Below are 20,781 nucleotides of genomic sequence, written 5' to 3' on the forward strand. Positions count from 1 at the left end.
AAGAAGAAGAAGAAGAAGAAGAAGAAGAAGAAGAAGAAGAAGAAGAAAGACGAGGAGAAGGAGGAGAAGGAGGAGAAGGAGGAGGAGGAAGAGAAGGAGAAGAAGGGAATAAGGGGAAGAAGGAGAAGGAGGAGAAAGAGAAGAAGGGGGAGGAGGAGGAGGAGGAGGAGGAAAGAAGAAGAAGATTAAAAGTGTGCCAAGACCTTAACAGACACCCCACCAAAGAAGACATATATATGACAAGAGGCATATGAAAATATGTTCCAAAAAATAAAAACAAAGAAAAGATTGTCCACACCATATGTTATCAGAGATAACAACAATGAGAGATACTACAACACACCTATTAGAATGCCAAATTTTGGAACACTGACAACACCAAATGCTGGCATGGAAATGGAGCAAAAGGAACTCTCATTCACTGATGGTAGTGAAGCAAAATGGTACAGCCACTCTAGAGGATAATTTGACAGTGTCTTAAAAAACTAAGCATATTGTCTTATCACATGATACAATCATCATGTTCTTTGGTATTTATCCAAAGGAGTTGAAACTTATGTCCACTAAAAGAAGTGAGTGAAAGAAGATGATCTGAAAAGGCTATATACTGTATGATCTCAACTAAGACATCTTGTAAAAGGACAAACTTTTGGGACAGAAAATGTGTCATTAGTTGCTGGGGTGGGAGGAAAAGGTGACTGCAAGGGGACATATGGAAGATTTGGGGGATGAGTAAACTGTTTTATATCTTAACTGAGGTTGTGATTCTAAGACTGTATGCATGTGCCAAAGCTCTTGGAATGTAGAATTGAAAGAATAGATTTTATGTAAATTATAACTTGATAAAAAATATAAAAAGTAATTAACCTATAGGGACACCTGGGTGGCTATTGGTTAAGCATCAGAATCTTTTTTAAAAAACAATTTTAATGTTTATTTTTATTTTTGAGAGAGAGAGAAAGAGAAAGAGAGCGAGAGAAAGAGAGAGAATCCAAAACAAGCTCCAAGCTCAGGGCTGTCAGCACAGAGCCAATGATTGACCTGAAGCCAGCAGCCGTGAGATTGTGACCTAAGCAGAAGTTGGACACTTAACTGACTGAGCCACCCAGGCGCCCCCAGCATTAGACTCTTGATTTCTGCTTAGGTCATAATCTCACCGCTTGTAGAATCAAGCCCCACATCAGGATCTGTGCTGACAGTGTGGAGCTTGCTTGGGATTTTCTCTTTCCCTCTCTCTCTCTGCCCCTCCACTCCCTCTCAAAATAAATAAATAAACTTTAAAAAAAAGTAGTTAACCTGTAATTCAATATAAAACTTATGATGAAAAAGGATTGTATTAAAAGTATTTTCTACCCTCGCACATTATTTGTTTAAGCAAATCAATTTATTTGTAAAAGAAAGCAATTGTTTAAATAAAAACTAATCCTGGCTCCTAAGATATCCTACGTTTAAAAATAATAGTATCTGAATTGGTCGGTTTTTGGTATAATGTGAACAGTTACATCATCCACATTTTAATGATCAAAATTCATTATAGAAAGTGGATTGTATTGTCATTTAATGGAATCCTTGAGTACATTTTGAGCCTGAATATCTATCTGTGTGAAATGCCTTCAGAAATTCTTTCTGGTAGCTTACATTATACAAATAAATGAATACACAGCTCTGAATGCAATGCCTTTCTTTTCAAGCTCCAAATTACACTTTTATCTGTCTTCCTGGAGCCATACATTTGTTGCTACTACCCAAGTGACTTCTTAGCTACAAATGGAAGAATTCAAAGCTTACCAGCTATGACAGAACAGTTACTGTATTGAATTTATGATGCCAGGAGTAAAGGTCAATGAAAGGGGGAGGGGAAAAGAAAAAATCTGAAAACTCTCACAGCACTGAAGACTATTTTGCCAAAATAACATTCATTTCATCAGTGGTTTGATCACTACTTCTCTTTAGATCCTTTGTCCACTAATATGATTCTTGGGCTAGCTACAATTAATTCATTTAACAACTATTTCTTGCATGTCTGTTACATATGCTATGTTGCTAAAAACAAACTTAAGGAAATAGTTGTGAACAGAAAGACAAAGGAACATTTTAGGGAGGATACAGATAATAAAGTTGGAAATTATGCACAGTAGGATCTGAGTTGTGATTGGTGTCTCCAGGAATACAGAGGAAAGGCAAATTCTTCAAAGGAGGCTCCAAACCAGGGGGCAGGGGTAGGGTTTGTAAGGAAAAAAATTACAAGGGCATGGGCAGTAAGTCATTTGATGCCTACTGACCAGGTTGATGGGGTACATGGGAGTAAAAGAAGAAAATATGAGCAAACCCTAAAAACCTAGAAGTTGTGTAGCTTTATATAGTCATGTAATTAAAGCTTTCCCATGTGGGAAGAAAAATTTTATAAAATATGAAGACTCAGTAAAAAAAAAATATTCAAATCTCTGTTTAACTGATCTGTAGGTATCTAATTGAAGTAATCCATTGACACTAAGTGGGAACAGAGGGAGCAAAAGTAACTTGGAGAAAATTCTATCCCCAAATAATATAATTAATTTGTTTTTAATTGGGGAAAATATTTTGCCATAAGACTGACTTATGCTAGACAACTAACTTCTCATAGAATGTTGTCAGTTGAGTGAAAAGCAAAGTGCGCTGAACAGTCTCCATACCTTTCCTAGCTCTGAGATGGTAGGCACTTGGAGGTACAGTGTGATCAGACTGATTTCTGATCAATGTTATTTTAGAAATTGACACTAATTTTTACTTTTCATGAATTTCCAGCAACAGATGTGTTTTGCACATTTAATCTTACTATTTCTTGGCATAAAAAGTTAATTGTTCATAGAAAAATCCATTCATTCATTCAACAAATCTTTACCTAGTTCCCATATTGTACCATGACCCAGAATCCTCAGTTGGGTTATGCAGTTGGGTAACTGCTCTCACCAGTCATATAAGGTCTGAAGATACACATTAAATTACTTAACCAATGACTTAAATGCTTAGGTAAGCTCTCCCTCAAATCTCAAGACCTATAATGAAATGATGGCTAAAATGTCACAAATCCAGCCTTTTTTTTTTAATCTGTACCATTTTTAGGATAGGGTTTCAATAAATATTATTCCTTTAACATGCTATAAATTCACTTCTCTATTGCTTCAAAAGCTTAGTCATAGTTCTATGGCTCTCAATTTTAGTGAATTTGTCCATCCTCAGCCATCAGTCTTTGCCCTTTCAAAATATTCACACTAAATCATTCAGAAATAGCACACTCCTATTTTTTTCATGTATAACATTTTGTTGTTGCTATTGTTATGTCCCCTTCTCCTTTAATCAGATCTCATTTCTCCCCTCTTTATGCAAAGACCATTTTGATGTTTAATTGTGGTGCTAAGTTGGCAATAGGCTAAGGTACAATTTTTGAAAAAGTGCCCTGATAGTTTAAACTCATGATCAAACAGTAACCAGTAACCTGGCTGATATTTAGAAAAGGTTTGAGAATTACCAAGAAGCCAAACCCTCAATTGTTTTCTCAAAGAACAAAGCAATGTTGGACGCCCATTTTTTTTGCATGCCCCTGTAATATTCTGCCAGATAGTTCTTTTGTTTTTAAGAGACAGAGAAGGAGCTCACATGAGTGGGGAAGAGGGGCAGAGGGAGAGAGAGAGAGAAGATCTTAAGCAGACTCCACACTCAGTGCAGAGCCTGACAAGAGGCTCAATGCGGGGCTCAATCCCATGACCCTGAGATTATGACCTGAGCTGAAATCAAGAGTCGTTCATTCAGTTGACCGAGCCACCCAGCTGCCCCTCTGCCAGATAGTTTTATACCTATTTATCTGGCAACCATTTCTCAGATTCCCTGTGTCTCCTAAACAGTGACACAAAGTAGGTTGTCTGAGACATCCTTTTATGTGGATAATGGATTGCTTCAGGAAGAAGGAAGCACTCCTATAATAAATCCTCTGGGTGGGTCTGCTCCACAAGGGTTTTGAAAAGCTGAGAAAAATAACACAAGAACCAAGTGTGAAACGTGAAGTAGTTGTTACTGCCAACTCACGAAGTCAAAAACACTCACGCCATTTACCAAATATACCTACTCTAGTTAGTAAACTGACCTTCTCACTCACTCTTTTATTTTTATAAACCAGGAGGAACACAAGAAAAAAATACTCTCATTTTTATGCTTACAACCTAAGGAAAGAATGCAAGAAAATGGTACAGTTTGCAGATTTTTCAGTATTTACTTTGGGCAGTTATTGTTAACTCTTAAAGGTTAAATCAGAAGAGATATAGGATTCCATCAATCTTGGGCAGTGCTAGAGAATATTCAACTCCTGTCTTCACCACATACATGTGATATACCTTCACAGTTAGACACCACAGCATCATGGGAAGCAGCATGTTGAAAGGAAGTCACTGCTGGCCGCAGCTGCTTATATACCCTCCCCCTATAATATCTATAGGTATTTTGTTCACGTACACTCTGTGAATTTCTAACTTGTGGGTTGGTACCTAATTCCTTCAAGCGTTAATACTCTCTTCAATGAATCTGCTTGTGAGTCTTCCATAGGGCTGAACCTATATGCCATAGCTCTTATGTCTCACACAACAAAGAACTTTATGTGGAGGATGAACTGAATACCTTACCTGAAGTTCCTGCCTTCAATCTCCCATCTAAAATAATCACTATCAATACGTAGTTGTTGCTTTGAGAACTGGTTATAGGAAGTGACAGTTGTAGGGGACACAGCTGAGCTCCACCCAGAGGCCCTTGAGTTCCATGTTCCCTGTCTGTATGCCAATCCACAAGCTGCTGTGGGCCTTGCTTCCTGTGGCATGAACTTGTGACTTTCTTCAGAAGGCTGACCTTGGACTTCTAGAGCAACTTCGCTGTTCAGAGAGCCAGAAATGCCTGGGAATTTGTATCCTTCAAGTGGGACCAACCAACCCAGTTTGCTTGAGACCATTTCTCAAGATGTGGAAATTTCATTGCCAAAGGCAAGAAAGTCTCAGGCAAACTGAGATCGTTGGTCACCAAGTACAGCCCCCATACCACTAGTGGGCAGTCCTTAGCCAATATCTGACTAGTGGAGGAGTTTGAAAGCCCAGGTCCCTTGCCTAACGTTGGTACAAATATTCAGGCATAATTAGGTTCTAGAGTTCCTTGCAGGATCCAGGTATCTTTCCCTTTATGTCTTATTCCCCCTCTCTCACATCCCCATGTCTCCTGGGAGCACTTGCTTTATAAATCACTTACATCTCCTCCTCATCTCAGTGAAACACTTCTGGGTATCCCTTCTGAAGAAACCTGCCTTTCTGTGAGTGTTAGAAAATCACCGGATGTTCTCTGTATTGAGGGTTGCTGGAGGGGAGGTGGGTTGGGGGATGGGTTAAATGGGTGATGGGAATTAAGGAGGGCACTTTTGGGATGAGCACTGGGTGTCATATGTAAGAGATAAATCACTGGGTTCTACTCTTGAAGCCAAGACTAAACTGTACATTAACTAACTTGAATTTAGATGATGAAGAAGAAGAAGAAGAAGAAGAAGAAGAAGAAGAAGAAGAAGAAGAAAAAGGGAAAAGAAAAGACAAGAAAGTAAAAAAAAGAGAAAAGAATAGAAGAAAAGAAAAGAAAAAAAAGAAAAGAAAAGAAAATCACAGGATTTGTCTGTCATTGAAATCCTCAAGGCAGCCAAATTTCCTTTTAGCCAAATTTTCAAGCTTCCTTTCCTGAACAGAAACTGATAATAGAGATATTATATATTATATATATTGAACTATATATTTAAAGGCTCCCCATCACTGATTTGCTCTCTCTTTGAACCATCAGAGTTACCATATGATGAGGAGCGATTTGCAACAATTTATGAGAAAAAAAAAAAGAATACCTAATAATAAGGTAGCTGTATATCCTGCATGTTTGATTTAAGGAAAAGGGTTTCCCTTTCAGGACCCTATGAATGTACAAGGTTCAAACAAAGTGCGGGGCACTAATGAACAGACTCTGTTTTCCTGTGCAGGGCCCCTGGACAGAATGACTTCATTCAGGGCTACCGCTCGCGCATGGAAAGTGTTGGTAAAAAATCCCACAGAGTTCAGACGACCTTTTCCTAACTTTCGTTTTTTTTTCCCCTGTTTGTCTTTCGGGTCTCAGCCAGGGATAACATAAATATTCATCAGCTGATATTTGCAGTAGCTGTGAAGTTATGAATGAGGCCATGCGGCTTCCCTCCTATCCCATCTACCAAATGGCAGCTTCTCCACTCAGCTCCCAGCCAAACGACACTTTCCAAAATCCCCAAAGTGTACTAGTAGGCTTTTCAAATTCAGTCTTTTTTTTTCTTCTTTAATGCTCAAAGCAGAAATGCTGTCTGCTTAACGTTTACCCTAGGATTATAGAAGAAGAAAAAGAAAAACATTACTTTGCCAAGCTTGAAACTTTCGGGTGCCTTGACATAACAGGCAAACGTGTTAGTAGCTCAACGTACTGGTAGCATATATATCAACAGTTATGATGGTGGCAGGTTTCCTTGTTATATTAAATACCAGACAGATACCTGAGACATGTATTGTGTGAAGAACAGGGAAAATAACCATAGCTTTGATCTGTTTCTGCTGCTTTGTTAGCCAACCTGGGCAGGTGTTGGAGAGAGATGCTGGAAAATACTTGTGAATGAAAATTTTAAATAGGTCCTTGACGTTGAGATATAAAAACGTGAAAATTGTGTCTGTCACAGAGCCTGGAATGGAGCTGGTCTTCCTGTAATCCAGATTTCCCACCAATCAGCACTTCACACTTCAGAATCTGTTGTTGTTGTTGTTGTTTAACCTTCTGGATTCTCTCACTCAAATAAAACCTAAGTTGAAGGTGAGTTGTAAATGGATACAAGGGACTATGGCAGCAAATAGTCCATCGATGAATCATCCCCCAGTGGTTAATAAATATAAATAAAACATGTTTTTATAAATATACATGTCAACGTACAATATTCTTTTTTTTTACTTTGCTTGTCAGTGTGTTGTATTCAATACCCAACATTTGGTCTGTCCTTGTCTCTATAGAAATGTTACCTACATATATGCGTTAGCTGAGTTATTCTAGAACACGAGGATCATTTTTAATAAGTGTTACTCCAAGTGCCGTACTTGGAAGAATCTTCTTGGGAATGTTCTCTATTTCTGAATTTTAAATAACAATTGCAGACCAAAATCTTCTATAATCATGGTTCTGTATTTTTCCGTATTCAGCCATCTTACCCACACCTGACAGTGGAAATAATTGTCTAAACCACCACACCATAGAGCTGAAGAGCAGGATCTCAGGTGTTCGAATAAGGACCAGATCCCAGTCTGGCGAGAATCTGACTGGAACACATACTTATGGCTGGATTCCTATTTCTGCCTTCATCCTGGAGTCTAGCCTTGCCAGGGCCAGAACAGGAGCCAGAGGCAAATGCTCAACTGTATTCTCCCTGGCTCCAGCCCTTACCAGAGTAAGACTTGATGAGGAGCTGTTGGAGGGAATCAAAGGCAATGAACTTCTGCAGGAAAAACTAGATGGTAGACAGGAATGATAGATGGTCACACTTGCCCAGAGACATTTGGGAGGCCAGATGAGTTAGAGCAGGCAGGAAAGCCTTTCCCTCTCATCCATTCCCCATATTGAGGATGCTGACCTTGAAGTAGCAGAGAGGAGAATTAGATGTTTATCTTTCTCTATGAAACTCTTTTTTTCAAAGCACATCAAATTACAATGTCAAAAAGGATTCCAACTAGTTACTCATTATTCTTATGTCATCAGGGCAGAATATAACCCGATTCGATAGTGGCCTATAAAATCTTGTGTACAAGTGATTCCGTATTTTGATTTTGGTCACAAGCAAGCAAAGGTTTTTGTTTATTTATTTATCTTCATTCTTAAAGGACCATTTACCTATTAAAAATGACTTCCTTGGGTTCTAGCCTTTCTTTCATCCCTCTGGATTCTCCAGAAACACTGCATTTTTCCCATCAATACTTCATCTGTTCAGGTACACAGCTAGGATTTTCAACAGTACAAGAGAACCTCAGATCAGTTGAGGTATATCATAATATAGTTTATATTGTTCCACCCATGGGCCCATGTAATTTATAATCCAAACTGGGAGGTTCTGGGAGTGAATGGAGTATTTGCACTGGGAGAATGAGTATAAAATTGGGACTGTTGTGGACAAACTGAAGCATATGATCACCCTGTGAAGCATAGAGTCTTCTGATTCTCTCTACTTATCTTCAGTCTTCACTTCTGTTCTCTGGATAAGGAGTTGCTTTCCTATTAGGAGATTTAGTGCCACTTTATTTGGCGGCTATACTTACTCATCCTGCATCCCCCTGAAGTTGCTTTGGGAGATGTCATCCTCTTTCTGTCTTCCCCTTGATGATTTTAATGATTTCTAAGGCATATCACATAAACAACTATGTGCTCTTCCTGCATGTAGGGCCAGTACTATCTAAAGAAAAACAGATTAGGGGCACCTGGGTGGCTCAGTTGGTTGAGCATCCGACTCTTGATTTCAGGTCAGATCATGATCTTGCAGTTCATGAGATCAAGTCCTGCATCAGGCTCTATGCTGACAGCGTGGGATTCTCTCTCTCCTTTTCCTACTGCCCCTCCCCGCTCATTCTCTCTCTCTCTCTCTCTCTCTCTCTCTCTCTCTCTCTCTCTCTTTCTCTCTCTCTCTCTTTCATCTCTCTCTCAAAATAAATAAATCAACTTAGGGAAAAAAAAAAAAGAGAAGATCAGATTATTTTCCTTTCTTCTGACAGACTACTTGGTGTATACTAGACAGCCAACTGTTGGTTCTCTACTGAAGTATGCTTAGCTCCTGATAGCAGGATCAAGATAATTAACAGCATATAAATGGCCCTTGGACTACTTTCATGGGGTCAGTGTCCACAGATGTTAGAAAAGGACACCTTAATAGAATGACAACTTCAACACATTGGTTTGTGCTCCACGATGCCAGCTGACTTCTATCTCCTCTGTGGTGAATTCCTTTTACTATTTGGCGATCTTGAAGAATCACTGTTATCTCTCTTGCTTCATGCACTTCCTTCAGCATTGTGATGTGGAAAATAAAATTGTGCCACTTCAAAGTTTATTAATTTTTTGAAATAACAATTACCTGAAGTCTACAAATATTATTTCAACTGATGAGGAGTATTCTGGCAGAGATTTGCATTAAACAAGTTCTTAAATTTCTTGCCATTACACTTTGATTTATTTTGTTATTAAAACTTTATCAGTGGGGTGCCTGGGTGGCTCAGCTGTTTGAGCGTCTGACTTCGGCTCAGGTCACGATCTCGCAGTTTGTGAGTTCCAGCCCCACATTGGGCTCTGTGCTGACAGCTCACAGCCTGGAGTCTGCTTCAGATTCTGTGTCTCCCTCTCTCTCTCTGCCCCTCTTCCACTCGCTCTCTCTCTCTCAAAAATAAATAAACATTAAAAAAAATTTTTTTAACTTTATCAGTTATCTCTAGCTCTGGGCTACTGTTAGTTGACTGACTTTGGATGAGTTGTAATCCTTCTAGGTCAATTTTCTACACTAAAAATGAAACGGCTGGATTTTTAGCATTCCACAGAATTTTAGTTCTTTATTATATATTTTTCAAAATGTTTATTTATTTATTTATTTATTTAGAGAGCACACTAGAGTGGGAGGGGCAGAGAGAGAGGAAGAGATGGAATCCCAAGCAGACTTCATGCTCTCAGCTTAGAGCCTGACATAGGGATTCATCTCACAAACCATGAGATCATGACCTGAGCCGAGATCAAGAATTCAACATTTAATCTGCTGAGCCACCCAAGTGCCCCATTTATTATATTAATTATAGACATAAACAAAGTGTTTATGGAAAATACCTGGTTTCACAAAAGTAACTAGACGTCTTTAACATAAGACTTGAGATACATTAATAGGCAGATGTGTCTTATTAAACCACAAGACTCAACTTTAAGTTTATATGATTAATTTATGAACTTCAACAATAAAGCAATCAAGAAGTTAAATTTGCAAGACTGGACACACTAGCTCTGAAATAACATGTTAAATTTCCATCAAACATTCTGTGGTCTTAAACTGACAGTATGGTTCTGGATCATTGACGCATGGTCAAGCAAACAAAGTAACACACTGCTCACAGTGGGATTCGAGGCAATCTCTGGCCTGCATCAAATTTCCCAGTTGCCAATTGATTGTGTACCCTTCAGATGTCATAAGATTAAGGTCAAATAACTCATATGATTCGTTTCTATTTTTTAATTGAAATATGACCATAAAACATTGTTAATTTGTAAAGATGTGCACAAATTTAGTGCATGCGCGCATACACACACACACACACACACACACACACACACAAAGAAAACAAAGTGCCAAGTTGAAATCGAATATCAGATTAAAAAAACAATCTTTTGAGATAAGTATGTAACAAATATTGCATGGGATAAACTTATACTACGAAAGCATTTGTTTCTAAAAGGAACACTTATTGTTTTGTTCCCAATTAAACTTCCTTACTCTGGAAACAGTAGGAATTCTTTTCTTCCCTCTTCTCTGTTCTGAGGTTCAGTGTGGCTTTATGTTCCTACTGGACCTTTTCTCTAACCATGTTTGTTTGGTCAAGGAATGCACAAGTGACCCAATTAGCATTCTGCTCTCAGATAATCTTGAATTGGAGCTGGAACAAGAGCATGAATTCTTCTTGGTAGCAGAGCCAAGAGATGTGAATCTAGTGAGCAACAGGTAGCCATATGACCCATCATCTGGAAGTTGCCTATCTGCAGTGAGAAAGCAATAAAGCCAACATTCTGAGAGAACCAAAATGAAAAAAAAAAAGCAAGAGGAGTCCTTGTTGCTTTCAAATTCCTGGACCCAAGTTTTTCAAGGCTGAACTGTACTCATGTTTTTCCTGTGGCTTGGTGTTTAACACTTCCTATGATTTAGTGAGATTTTAAAAACTCCTCCTTTTGCTGGACCTAATTCAAGTTGTGTTTTGTTTTTTTCCAATAAAGTGTCATGAGTTATAAAATCTCAATGGGACATTTTTAGGATGATTAAGCAAAAATTCATTTTCTCAGAAGGACTAAATAAATATTAATTACTCACCCTGTTTTAAGGTCCAACTATTGCATGATTGAGATATGGCACACCTACATCACCTAACTTATTTGGCTATAGAGTCATTATTCAGAGTGGATCATAGGGCTTGCCTACTAAATACATCTAATATTTGGCCACATGATCTGACATATTCCAAGCAACTCTAAAGTTCTATGACTTTGCGACATTTCAACAATTTATCAAACTCAGTTTGGTAGTTATTTATTATAAAATGTGATAAAAAATTTGAAATTATGAAATATATCCTTGAGAAAATTATACTTCTTAATTGTATAATATCTCCTGTTTAATTTCTATTTTGAAAATCAAACACAACTTCACAATAGCTATTCATGATCATAAAATACATGTAAAATCAGTATTCTTAGAATTTTCCATTACATACTTCAATTTTAAACTTCTAAATAAAATTTCACTAAGTATTTGCTATATCTGATGCCAAACACAGAATGTCAGAGTTGGTTCTAAAAAAAAATCTCTATAATATCCCCAACAAATTTTCAATGATTAATTTAACACACATTTATCAAATACAATTCCAGATAGTGTGCTGATAATATTCTACCAAAAACAAGACAGAGAGATTCTCTGCTCTCATGGACATGAAAATCTAGCTTCTAACACTATTTCCTCATGATTTTTCCTTATTGGTGTTTGTTTTGTACTTAGGACAACGTGGCATAAGTTTACCCATGTATTTACTTAATAGCATGTAAGAAAGTAAAGATTATCATGTCAACCCCAAGACTGTGGTACCTTCCATAAGCATGACTTGATGTCCAGACATCTTTACCATATTGTTTGCTTTCCCCTGAATGCACTCAGTGTGGCAAGATCTGGAAGCAATGCTACGTGAGTAGAAAGAACACGTTTGAGAGACACTGTCTATTGTTCTTGACACTGCATTTCTGTCATACTAAAGGGTTAATAAGTATTACAGTTAGTGATAATAGAACTCTGACCTCTCTGAGATGAATATTCAAAGCACCAAAGAGCAGTGCAGAAAGCGGTGTGCCATAACAGAAGGAGGTTCTGTCACAAGCCCAGAGATCTGGATGGCATCCCTTACTCCAGTATTCATCATGGCATGACCTCAATGTTCAGAGAAATATCTGATGGCATCTAGGGTCCTCTAGGAAATTAAAGGTTATGTCCACAAAATTCCACTCTCCTAATGCTTCACGCCTTTCACATAAAGCTAGTTAAAAGTTTTTTTTTTTAATAACATATTGTCTTGGTAACTGATATGTTATCATGTGATAGCCAGTAACAAGCATAATTATTCATTTTACTGAACTGCTTCAATAGCAGACAAGGTATGATTATGAGCATTTTCTAACAGGGTCCCATATTTCTCAGTTTCATTCTTAATTCTTAGTTTGGTGGAAGCAAAAATGTAAATGAGTCTATACTAGAAACAATGTTGTCTCTTATACTGGATTGGACCACTGAGAAAACATGATGTATGCTTTATTTCTGAATGAGAGTTAAAAAACTCAGAAGGGTCAGCAGCCCGTAACATAAATTGAAATTGATATGGAGAATTTGATTCTTGCATGATGCGAGTCTTCTCTTGTTGTTGCAGCTCTATCATCTCTCATTCCCCTCTATTGGGCAAGATAAAAAAATATCCCAGGACCTTGTGAACCTCATCATCAGGAAGGTTTGGATAAGCAACAAGAATGTGAACATTTATGAAAATTACTAGAGACTACATCATCTTAATTAATTCATCATATATCATTATTAATTAACTTTAAAAAATATGTGTTGCTACGTTTTTACTTACCTGAAGTCTTTGAAGCATTTTGTAAGTAGGGGTGCTAACAGAGAGGATATTTAGAGGCAGAGAGAAGCTCCTTAGAGTAGGCATCTCAAATGTAGAGGCAGTTTGGGCATGAACCTCCCATGCCCTTTTAACCATGCCCTTCCTGTGAAAGAGCCAACAAGGAGTGTCAGGCTTTCCAAAGACCTTTCTTTCTATGTTTATTTACTTACACTTGCATCAATAAAGGATGGACAAGAGGTGGCAAAAGAAGTGAAAGCCAATCAAATCATGCTGTATAAATTGTTAACAGACCTGGAATAAGATTAGCCAAGAAACATTTAGCTAAAATAAGGCTTTTGGGGGGGGTGGAATCTGTGGATTTCATTTAGATTGTGTTTACATGAAAACAAAGCATCTGGTCAATTTAGTGGAAAGTAGGCAAATTGTTTATGCAGTTGTGCAGACAAAACCACCAGTTGATCCAATGATTGCATTTTCAAAGTTATGGATTCTGGTTTTCATATACACTGCCTTGCCATAATCACAGATATTTAATAATCACATAAATTAAAACTTTTCTTCTCTTTTGCAGATTAACAGTTTACTAATGCCTGAATCTTCTAATATTTTCTTGGTTTAGAAGGTTGTTGCCTTTGTGTGTGTGTGTGTGTGTGTGTGTGTGTGTGTGTGTGTGTGTGTACGTGTGTGTGTGTGTGGTTGGAGTGCTGGAAATAGTGAATGTTAACCTTACTCAGTTAGACTATTGAAGAATATCTTAAAAGAGTTTCTTCCTGACTGCTTTTTTAGTGCATTTAAAAAATTACTCTTTAGGGAACCTGGGTGGCTCAGTTGGTTCAGCATCTGACTTCAGCTCAGGTCATGATCTCACAGTCCATGGGTTTGAGCCCTGAATCGGGCTCTGTGCCGACAGCTCAGCCTGGAGGCTGCTTCGGATTCTGTGTCTCCCTCTCTCTGTGCCTCCGTTGCTTGTGCTGTCTCTCTCAAAATAAATAAACATTAAAAAAATAATAAATAAAAAATAGAAAAATAAAAAATCACTACTTAAAACAGGAATGTTCACATTATAACACATATTAAATTATTGTTATTTAGAAATTCTCAAAAATTTAAGTCATTGCTTATTAATGTTTAAAATAAGAAGCATTGCTATAATGTTAATTAATATTGAAACCAAAACCATATTCTTGAATATGTTAAACCTATTGTCTACTATTATTCAGAAATTTTCTAAAATTCTGAGAGGTTTGCTCATTAATATTAAAACCAGATAATCTGGTATCAACAACAATAAAGGAAAATCAGAACCAAAGTGTGTTCTTGACTTTGGCAATGCTACTTGTTCATATGGCAAAGAAATTTGTGCTCCTGGATCAAGAAGATGCCAAATTTGCTTAGAGAAAGACTCCTTATTAATGCCAGTTGGCTATTTAGGATACTGGATTTTGTCTACTCTATAGGACATACTTCACTATGTCTAACAAACTTTGCTCATTCCTTTCAGATTTCCAAGACATCAGTCATTACACTACAAGGCATATATTCTTATTACTGTTATTTTTATAATAGCTTACATATATATATATATATATATATATATATATATATATAATTCCTTACAGTTTAAAAGGGAGTCACTATTCATTATTACATCTTATTGACTAGTAATATTACTATTCCACCTACAGTATGAAAGTTAACATTCAAGATTATTTTCTCAAGATATGCTCGCAAGACTTTAAAGCAAAATTCTTAGGATCTTCCCATAAACCACAACTGAAAGATTAATAAGAAAAACAAAACACAAAGCTGCTTCAGATCAAAAGAGTATTTTCCTTTAAAATAATTTAAAACAATATTACATTTATTATTACAATTGATGCCCCTGCCATATAGGTAAGAGCTACTTTAACAGTTTATTATTTAATTGGGAAAGCTGCATTGAAAAGTCCTTATATCACTTGCCCAGGGTAACAAGGTAGCAAGTTTGGTCCTGAGTCTATTAGATAAAGTTTCTTTGATGCTTCAGGTTGTTCTGAATGTCTAGATGTATTCAATCCAGTATGGAACCAATAGGCCACATGCGAATACTTAAATTTAAATTAACCAAAATTAAAGAAAGTTGAAGCATTTAATATTGGGTATATTTCAAGTGCCCAATAGCCAGCCATATGTAGCTAATGGCTATTATATTAGACAACACATATATAAAACTTTTTCATCCTCATTGAACATTCATGGAGTAGCCCTGGACTGGATAATAAGAATCTTTAAATAACTTTGTTTTAATGGAACAAATGTCCAAAAATTTAAAATAACCACTGATATTACTATTGTTATACCATTATTGGTCAAGCTAACATAAAAATAGAGGGCTGTGCTGTAAAAATATGTTAATAGTTGATATTGGTTGAGTTGGCTTTTTCACATTTAAATTAAAAATAAAACAGCATTCTAGGCATAGTTCTATTTTGTTTTGTTTTGTTTTGTTTTGTTTTGTTTTGTTTTGTTTTGTTTTGTTTTGTTTTAAAGACAGAGAGAGAGAGAGAGAGAGAGAATGGGAGAGGAGCAGAGGGAGAGGAAGAGAGAGAATCCTAAGCAGGCTCCACACTAAGTAGTGTGGAGCCTGATGCAAGGCTTGATTCCACAACCCTGGGATCATCACCTGAGCTAAAATGAAGAGTCAGATGCTCAACTGACTGAGGCAATCAGGTGTCTTGGCATAGTTCTCTTTTTAAACTGAGTCATGTGATATGTCACATTACCTCACTTGAAACTATTAAAATTCATAGATAAGGAAATAGTTTTTCAGACACCAGGCTCTGTTCTGTTCTGTTTTGTTTTCTTTTGGGAGGAGGACACAGTAAACAGCAAGGGGAAGAAAGCCAGCCCATGTCCATTTCTCCACATCAGATTCAATGCCAGGTGGCAATCCAAAATGTCTACAAAAAGCAAGTGTGATCCCAAAATATATTCATCTGTCATTCAAATGTAAAAGCATGCAGCAGAGTTTTAAGCACACACAAACTCAAGGAATATAGCTATTTTTGAAAATACAATTTCCAAAAAAAATGCAGGAAACCAAGAACACGTGAATCAAAGTCAAGAACCAGGGAATGTGGAAGCTCTGAATACTGTAGTAAGTATTAAACCCATTTCAATGAAAACTGATACATTAAAAGAAAGTTAAAGGTTGTTTTCCAGGCTCCTGAATACCCTCTCCACAGGCTTCATGCCAAAGGAGTTTCATTCACCCTGCAGCATGAGTCTGGCGGCCGTTCATTCAATGCCTTTTCTTCCTGGGCACTACCAGCTGTGAAACTTGTAACCTATTGATAAATATGTTATTTTTTTTTCCAGCTGCACCTGTACTCAATTCAACAATTTTGGAAATTATTGTTACATAGGAAGATGTTTTCTATTTTGATGGTATAAGACTAATAATATATTAAGAAAGTTGAGAGACAAGGGAGAGAAAAAGAGGATAGTAGGTATAAGAGGATAATTTCTTCATTTTTTATAGCAACAAGTTGACTGATACTGTCTACAAATGAAACATGTGTATGCCAGAACAAAAAATTACTCCAACCTGTTAAGTTTTTCATAATTTAAAAAATATGATGAACAGGCACTTTTATGCTGCATTTATTTTTTAAAAGAAGCATTTACCTTAATTTTAAGAATTCCTTTCATGGGGCGCCTGGGTGGCGCAGTCGGTTAAGCGTCCGATTTCAGCCAGGTCACGATCTCGTGGTCCGTGAGTTCGAACCCCGCGTCGGGCTCTGGGCTGATGGCTCGGAGCCTGGAGCCTGTTTCCGATTCTGTGTCTCCCTCTCTCTCTGCCCCTCCCCCATTCATGCTCTGTCTCTCTCTGTCCCCAAAATAAATAAACGTTGGGAAAAAAAAATTAAAAAAAAAAAAGAATTCCTTTCAATTTCACTTTCTCTTCTACTAAATTCAGGTACAACTAGATTGAATATTTTACTTAAACGTAAAATGTATTGTGTTGTCCTATTCTATAGAAGCCGTTTCTATCTATCCAACTGCTATTTATTATATGGGTACAACAATATCTGAAATAGTACTCACCTAACATAAGTAACAATTATCTCTACATGGTAAAATATATGATTCTTACTTCTACTCTGTTGAATTGTTTGAAATCCTTAAAGATTTTTCACCAAAAAAATATTAATTTTCCAAAATAAATAATATAAAAACAAAATACATATCAGAATTTGTTACCTTATGTCTCCTGTTAATAATTATTAATAAGACTTTCAATGCCAATTTATAATCCATGATCTGTTCTCACATAGTTCACCATGCTATGTCTTCATTTCACAGCTTTCATTCTGCTAGGTCACTCAGATCTTCAGGATCCTAATCCAGTGCTTTTGGGCAGGTTGGCCCTGACCATTTCGTGAGGTTAGTAATGAGGCTCTAGCATATAACCAGAAGCATATTACCATAAACAACTCGATCAATGAGAAGATCCCACTCTTAGAAACAGACTGAGGAGTTTGACTGTAATGGAAAACAAATCAGCTTTCAAGATGGATGATCTAACCAGAGAATAACAGCTGAGAAACCAAGTCAGAATCTCTTCCCCAGTGATGCTGAATCAAATGAACAAACAAAATCAAATTCACTGTTTGCTTGAATTCAGCCCTTGTTTTGACATTATTCAGGGAAACACAATTCTTGATTTGTAGAAGATCCTGGAAAATCTTCAGCTGAACCTATGCTCATTATCTAAAATGATATTCAGAAAAAAAAATCAGTGGAGAAACAAAGATAAACTGGATAAAAATAAACATTTCTTGTTCCCCCCAACGAACTATGGGGGAGAAAAGAAGACAGCTATTGCTCAAGTTAGATTTGGATAAAGACAGGAAATTGCATCTTTTAAAATAGATAAGATTTCCCATCACATAAACATATAATAATAGCCTTCCATCATTTGGGTTAACATTTATATTACCTAAAATAAACTCTCATCATGATGTTGTTCTATTATTGGCATGTGACAGAGTGCGTGTTGAAGCAAATGTAAGTTCAGAAAGCATCCTCTATCTTTATGTTACAAGAAACCTTCAGATTTTCCTAAACAGACAAACTTTGTTTTGTTGCTATGCAACTGACATGTAATACAGTCCATCAGACAGTAAATAGATTATGAATTTTACAATGAAAAGTCTTTTCTCCCTGTTCGAGAACAAGCCACAACTTCCTTTCATGCTGTACTAATCCACCACAACCCTCTAAAGCTGTTTCACAAATGCTAATGTTTTGGCAAGATAAATAAATGAATGAATAACACAGCAATGACACAGATGCACTTTGCAAACTGCACGCTAAGAAGCATCAATACCATTCAATTCATTCCTATAGGACCGTGAACCTGGGCTCCCCAAGCCTGGTGGAGAGAAGGAAGTTTATTTCACACCCACAATCTTCCAGGGAGCAGAATCTATGTAAGCTTAAACAAAAGAGATTCTGGGAAATTCTGCTGGCAGGCACCCATCAGCGCTACATGTCTCAGGCTTGACTCTTTACAGGGGCATAAGAGGCATTTTAGCCATGAGGGAAACATTTGTGAGGACAAGATGTTACAGGCGTTGAGAACCTATGACTCGTGGGCCAGACATGGGCCACAACCATGTTTAACATGACCTGCTCAATGTTCAAAATGTTAAATATTCACCAACATTTAAAATATTTATGTAACAACATAGATGTCTATCTCCTTTCTTGAAAAACCAGAAAATAATACTGTGCTTATATTCAGCTGGAATCGGCTTTCAGCAGAAAAACTGCAAATAACCCAACCAAGAAGCTCTAGGAGAATGGAGAGACAAATTGTGGTAGTTTCTACACTGGATGTACTACAGGGCAATAAATAGAACTAACAGCTGATATACTCAACAACACGAATGGACTTCACATACATGGTGCAAAAGAAACCAAAACAAAAAGCATACACTGTAAGGTTTCACTTATGCAAAGTTTAAGAACAGCCCACACTAATTTGTGGTGTTGGAAGTTAGCATAAGTCTACTTCCAGCAGAGCAGGTACTTTTGGGGATGATGGAAACATTCAGTATCTTGATCTGGGTGGTAGTGGTGGTGGTAAGGGTGTATATGTAAAATACATTCACCTATGCACTTAGGTTTCAACCCTCTACACACCTCACTGGAAGCACTTTCTACCTCAATAAGGAATAAGATTCAACAAAAATAATCGATTGGCTAAGGAGAAGTTGCCCTTTATAGGTGGGGCGTGGTCCACATCCAACAACTGGCTCATTACATGATGTGCCTGGCAAATCTGATTTGATGCTTCCTTCTCGACTAGATGGGCGGTTCTCAAGGTGTGCTGCCCAGAAGAGCCGTATCAGCCTCACCTGGAAGTATGTTAGAAATGCAGATTTCCAGCCCCTCCCCAGACCTGCTGCATCAGAATCTATAGGCATGAGGCCTAGCACTCTGTTTTTTTTTTTTTAACGTTTATTTATTTTTGAGACAGAGAGAGACAGAGCATGAACAGGGGAGGGGCAGAGAGAGAGGGAGACACAGAATCCGAAGCAGGCTCCAGGCTCTGAGCTGTCAGCACGGAGCCCGATGCGGGGCTCGAACTCACGGACCATGAGATCATGACCTGAGCCGAAGTCAGATGCTTAACCGACCAAGCCACCCAGGCGCCCCCCCTAGCACCCTGTTTTAATCAGTCCTCTGGGTGACTGTGGTACACTCTACAGTTTGAGAAATACTACTCTAGAGCACCATACACATTAAATTAGTGACATTCAAGGAAAGCAGGGTTGGCCTATATTCAACTATCCATTCCCTTTGACCCCTTCCCAACATATTTCAGAAAACTCAGGAACAGAAATGCCATGTGGCTTCTTCAGAGAACTTCTATCAAGTTCATGAAACAAATTCTCAGCAGGAGACATGCAACCAACATGCTCCATTTCTGTCTCAGCCATCAGATAGCTTTAGTGTTAGTATTATTACACCTGGACAGGAGACACTCTCAAAGGAAAGTAAAAATGACTTTGTATCTTCCTGGTAATGGAAATAATATATACCATAAAGGCTTCAGTGATATTATACCTCCGTAGGAAAATTGAAAGTCTACATTCAAGTAGGTAGCCTGGCTGAGGAGGTCATAAAAGTGTCCAGAAATTCAAAAATTAAGACCACGAATCCCCAGTCTCACATAAGTTGCATAAAATTTTCTTAGAATGCCATGTGTGGATCTCCATTTGCTGGGAAAGTTATCAACTTTTTATTTTCACCTCTCAGCCACATACTACGATATAGTCAAAGTAGACATTCTTTGCTGACAGCAGAGGCATTTCAAAATCAGTTGTGGGAATCAAAGAGGTGCTTATTATATGCCTATTAAGTAACATTAATCATACAGGCATTAAACAGTTACATGATATGACAATGATATTCCTTCTCTGCATTTGGAGAAAATATTGAGGGGTAACTATTCCTTTCTATCAGATTAAATGATTCTTTTTTATCAGACTAAATCAATAATTTTAGAAAGAGCTATGACATTCCATCATAGTGTTTGGGAATGGCCCAGCATTTAAAGGGAGAAAAGAGGGAGGGAGAGAGAGAGATTCGAGAATAATAAAACAAAGTGATAAAACATAACATAAAAATCGTATTTTTAGTTAGTGATTCTAACAATTGTTTCATTTACTATTTCACAGGGGTTGAACAACCAGGGAGATGGCAAAAAATTAAATTTCAAAGTTATTTTGGCTACCAAGTTTACCACTAATCTGCCAATGCCAGGTTTCAGGAA

At 37.4% G+C, this 20,781-nt stretch overlaps 1 long non-coding RNA gene across 2 annotated transcripts; it reads right to left on the reverse strand.

Annotated features, from left to right (window-relative positions):
* Positions 1-9,817: 9,817 nt before the first annotated feature.
* LOC121012473 (uncharacterized) lies at positions 9,818-13,824 on the reverse strand. 2 transcript variants are annotated; one of them, XR_005782120.1, is made up of 3 exons: positions 13,772-13,824; positions 12,957-13,098; positions 9,818-10,824 (listed from the first exon to the last, which is right to left on the reverse strand). It is a non-coding gene; the product is annotated as an uncharacterized LOC121012473 (long non-coding RNA). The 2 variants fall into 2 exon arrangements; XR_005782121.1 differs by having other exon boundaries at positions 9,818-10,854.
* Between the last annotated feature and the right edge of the window lie 6,957 nt (positions 13,825-20,781).

This window comes from Herpailurus yagouaroundi, unplaced genomic scaffold (genome assembly GCF_014898765.1).
Source record: "Herpailurus yagouaroundi ecotype Mexico unplaced genomic scaffold, PumYag 196, whole genome shotgun sequence".
Taxonomy (NCBI): domain Eukaryota; kingdom Metazoa; phylum Chordata; class Mammalia; order Carnivora; family Felidae; genus Herpailurus; species Herpailurus yagouaroundi.